Consider the following 5,142-nt stretch of genomic DNA (forward strand, 5'->3'; position numbering starts at 1 on the left):
GAGTTGTTCATTCTTCTTGGCGGGTTTGTGGTCTTGTTGGCTTCAGGAGTGAAGCTGCAGACCTTTGTGGTGAATGTTACAGCTCATAAAGGCGGCGTGGACCCAATCAGTGAGCAGCAGCAAGATTTATTATATAAAGCAGAAGAAGAAAGCTTCCACAGTGTGGAAGGGAACCTGACCTCGTTGCCACTTCTTGCTCCGGCAGCCTGCTTTTATTCCCTTATCTGACCCCATTCACATCCTGCTGATTGGTCCATTTTACAGAGAGTTGATTGGTCCATTTTGATAGACTGCTGATTGGTGCGTTTACAATCCCTGAGCCAGACACAGAGTGCTAATTGGTGTATTCACAAAACTCTAGCTAGATGTAAAAGTTCTCCAAGTCCCAGCTAGATTAGCTAGACACAGAGCACTGATTGGCGCCTTTACAAACCATAAGCTAGACATAGGGTGCTGATTGGTGTGTTTACAAACCTTGAGCTAGACATAAAGGTTCTCCAAGTCCCCGCCAGATTAACTAGATACAGAGTGCTGATTGGTGCATCCATGAAACCCAAGCTAGACACAGAATGCTATATACATCCTCCAGTGCATATACAATCCTCCCGCTAAACATAAAAGTTCTCCAAGTCCTCACCCTACTCAGGAACCCAGCTGGCTTCACCTAGTGGATCCCGCGCCAGGGCCAAGGGCGGAGCTGCCAGCCAGTCCTGCGGCCACACCCGCACTCCACAGGCCTTGGGTGGTGGATGGGACCAGGTGCCACAGAACAGGGGGCAGTGCCCGTCTGGGAGGCTTAGGCCATGTGGAAGCCCATTGTGAGTGGGGGGCTCGGACATGGCAGTCTGTAAGTCCCGAGCCCTGTGCCGACGGGAGGCGACTGAGGCCCTGCAAGAATTCGAGCAAGGTGAAGGCAGGCCGGCAGCGCTGGGGGAACCAACACCCCCTCTGCAGCTGCTGGCCTGGGTGCTAAGCCCCCTCACTGCCCAGAGCCTGCAGAGAGCCTGGCCAACCACTCCAAGTGTGGAATCCGCCAAGCCCACACCCACACGGAACTGGCGCTGGCCTGTGAGAGCAGTCCACAGCCCTGGTTCCGGCCTGCGCCTCTCCCTCCACATCTCTGTAAGCAGAGGCAGCCTGTTCTGGTCTTGGCCAACCCAGAGAGTGGCTCCCACAGCTCCTCAAGCACCACCAGAGTGGTCACCGAGGCCGAGGAGTCGCTGAGAGCGGGCAAGGGCTGCCAGAATGCTGTCACCTCTCATAACTGGAATTATGGTTGACTCACCTAGTATAGGAAATTCTTTATTTTTTTAAACTGCTAATTATCTTGTGAATGATGACGAGTGGAAACTTTGGCCTGCCTTTAAATGATGGGGTGAGGAAAAACAGCAACAACAAATGAACAAACAAAAAACCTTACTCTGGAAACCTAGTTCAGAGAACCCAGAATTGTATCTGACATGGCATTGCAGTATGTAGCTCATCCTTGAAATTGACCATTGGTGGAGTCTTTCACACCCTGCCAGTGAATCTGAACCATTTTGTAATGAAGAACTTAAATCAGAAGTGAAAACACGCATTAAAATGTCAAAGTGTGAGCAAAATTAAAATGAATTTCAGCAGTCCATTGACCCATACACTGCTCAGTGTTATTCATAATTTTGAAAGTCAATATTTTTCTTAGTTCTTTTCCTGTTCCTACCTTCACATCTTGAGTTGTAATCCAATGCCACACTATTTATTTTGTTGCTTAAATTGTTCCAAGTCTGGTCATAGGGAGTTCTTTTAGCTTAACTTGTGTTTCCTTTTGATATGCTCTCATTCTATTGTTTAAGCACATATTTATTTTATTTCCTCTGTCCTAAACCTAGGAAACAGCAATTTTCTGGCTCCTCTAATTGGAGAATGGTATTCAGAAACCAAGATCTAAGTGGTAGGTGCATTTTTTGCTAGTAAGGTCACTGCTTCCTCTGCAGACAGATTTAGGAAATATATGCTGTATCCTAACATATCTTAACTTTATGTTATTTCTGTATCTGTTAGTCAATAAATCCGTATCTATATATATTAAGTTGATAATATGCCTTTTTCATTTCTCTGCCTCAAATTCAGGACAAAAGGGTTTATCCTAGACTTATCTTCTTGAATATCTGTAGCTTCTGTCTATGACTATAAGACACCTGGTTCCTACCATCTTTCATTCATTTACTTATTTGTTCAACCCCACCTCAAGTGTAAAGAAGGTTCACAATTGTTAACTCATATTCTCTCCTGCCAGATGATAAATATATTCATAGTACGGTGTTTATATGGTACATTTTGTCTCTGACCTAGCATTTACAATCAAAACATTATTTTCCAAAGTTACATAGATCAGTTCCTTTGTTATCCCCATCCCCTTCAGAGAGGTTATTTCGTACAATAAAAATATAGTTTAATTAATTTGTCACAGTTGCATTCCATCTTGAGGTCTCTGGCATCCTGCATGTTTTTTTTTCAATTTATAAACTATCGGTTTTGACCAATTCTTAGAAGCATGTATCTGTTAGTCTAATACTACATAGAACATTTCTATCACCCTCTAAGTTGCCCATGCATCCCTTTTGCAATCAATCCTGTTCTCCAATATCTGAAAACCAGTGATTTCCATTAATATAGTTTTATCATCCCAAAATGTTGTATGAATGGAATGCAACATGTAGTCTTTGCATCAGGCTTTTTTTCACTTATAAAAATGTATTTTATATTCATCCATGTTGGTATATGAATAAAGAGCATATTTCATGTAATTATGGGAAAGTATTCTATTGAATAGATATACCATGATATGTTTATCTGATATACTCTTGAAGAAAAGCCTGGTTTTTCCATTTTTGCCAAAAATAATTTTGAATACACTATATTTAGAGCGGTTTTCAGCTACAAAATCATTTTACAGAAAGTACAGAGCTTCCATATACTTTTGCCTCTCCTACATTGCCAATTTGCTCCATATTAATATCCTGCATCAGTGTGGTATATTTGATGACCAAATTACAAGTGATTAACTCATACTGATACATGACGAACTAAGGCCCATGGTTTACATTAGGTTACACACTTTGTGTTGTATAGTTCTATGAAATTTCACAAATGTATAAAGTCAAGAATCCACCTTTACAGTATCATAGAGTACTTTCACTGCCCTAATAATGCCCTGTGGTACATTTATTCATCCTTTCTATCATACCTAAACTCCTCTCATCCACTGATCTTTCTAGGTCTTCAGAATGCAGTATTTTCCAGAATGTTATATAATCGGAATCATACAATTTAGAGCCTTTCAGATTGGCTTCTCTTGCTCAGCAATATGTATTTGAGGTTCCTCTATGTCTTTGTACAGCTTCATAGCCCATTTGTTTTAATCACTAAAGTCTATTTTCATTGTGTGGAAGTACCACACTTTGTTTATTCATTCACCTTTGGAAAGGATCTTGACTGCATCTAATTTTTGGTGGCTCTGAATAAATCTTCTGCAAACATTTATGCGAAAGGTATTGTGTGGACATTAGTTTTCAACTCAGCATATATATCTAGGAGTGTAATTTCTGGATTGTATAGCAAGCCTTGGTTTAGTTTTGAAAGAAGCTGCCTACCTGTCTTCCATGGTGGCTGTACCATTTGGCATTTCTATCAGCAGTAAAAAACTATTCCTGTTCTTTCACATTCTCACTGGAATTTAGTATTGTCATTGTCCTTTATGAAATATAATTTTGAGCATTTTTCAAATGCTTATTTGCTATTTATATCTTCTTTGGTTAGATGTATTTACTGGTTTCTTTTTTGTCTGTCTTCTGTCTTCTTAAAATTGTGTTATTTGTTTTCATACTGTTGAGTTTTAAGGGTTTTTTTTTTTTTTTGGTATATTTTGTATAATAGTACTAATATGGTTTGAATTTGTGTCACCACCCAAATCCCATTTCAAATCGTTATCTCCAATGTTGAAGGAAGGGCCTAATGGGATGTGATTGGATCATGGAGGTGAATTTCCCCCTTGCTGTTTTAATGATAGTGAATTCTCATGAGATCTGATAGCTTTAAAAGTGTGTAGCACCTCCCCCTAACTTCCTCCTTTTCCCACCAAATAAGACATGACTGTTTCCCCTTTGTCTTCCACCATGATTATAAGTTTTCCGAGGCCTCCGCAGCCATGATTCTTTTACAGCCTACAGAACTGTAAGTCAATTAAACCTCCTTTCTTTATAAATTATTCAATCTCACTCAGGTAGTTTTTTATAGTAATAATGAGAACAGACTAATATAGATAAATCATCAGGTATGAATTGCAAATATTCTCTCCCTGACTGTTAGTTGGCATTTTCTTCTCTTAGTAACAAAAATGTCTTTCACGGATCAATTTTTTTTTTTTTTTTTTTTGACTGTTAGTTGGCATTTTCTTCTCTTAGTAACAAAAATGTCTTTCACGGATCAATTTTTTTTTTTTTTTTTTTAACAATGCTCAACTTGTTCACTTTCCTGGCTAATACTTTGGGTGTTCTATCTAAAAAACCATTGTTCACAGTCACCTAGGTTTTATGCTATGCTATCTTTTAGAAGTTTTATAGTTTTGCATTTCGCATTTAATTATATGATTGAATCTGAGTTAGTTTTTGTGAAAGTTGTAAGATCTGTGTATAGATCTGTTTGGTAGTTGTTTAGTTGTTATTGTTTTACATGTGCATGCCAGTTTTTCTAGCACCACTTGTGGCAGTCTATACATTTTTTTCTGTTGAATGGTGTTTGCTCTTTCATCAAATATTAGTTGACAGTATTTGTGTGTATGTTTCTATTTCTGGACTTTCTATACTATTATATTGATCTATTTGTCTGTTCTTTTGCTGATACCACACTGTCTTGATCCTTGTATCTTTTTAGTCAATCTTAAAGCAGGTAGTGTTAAGTCCTCCATTTGTTTTTCTTCAGTGTTGTGCTTGCTTTAATGGGAAAATAAATTTCTATATAAACTTTATAACTTGCTAGAATTTTCGTTTGGACTGCATTGAATTTCTGGATCACATTAGGAAAACATACATGTTAGTAATATGGAGATTTCCTATCCGTTAACATAGAAAATCTCTGGTTTTAGTCGATCTTGGATTTCTT

The sequence above is a fragment of the Mandrillus leucophaeus genome, unplaced genomic scaffold, assembly GCF_000951045.1.
Source record: "Mandrillus leucophaeus isolate KB7577 unplaced genomic scaffold, Mleu.le_1.0 Scaffold312, whole genome shotgun sequence".
Classification (NCBI taxonomy): domain Eukaryota; kingdom Metazoa; phylum Chordata; class Mammalia; order Primates; family Cercopithecidae; genus Mandrillus; species Mandrillus leucophaeus.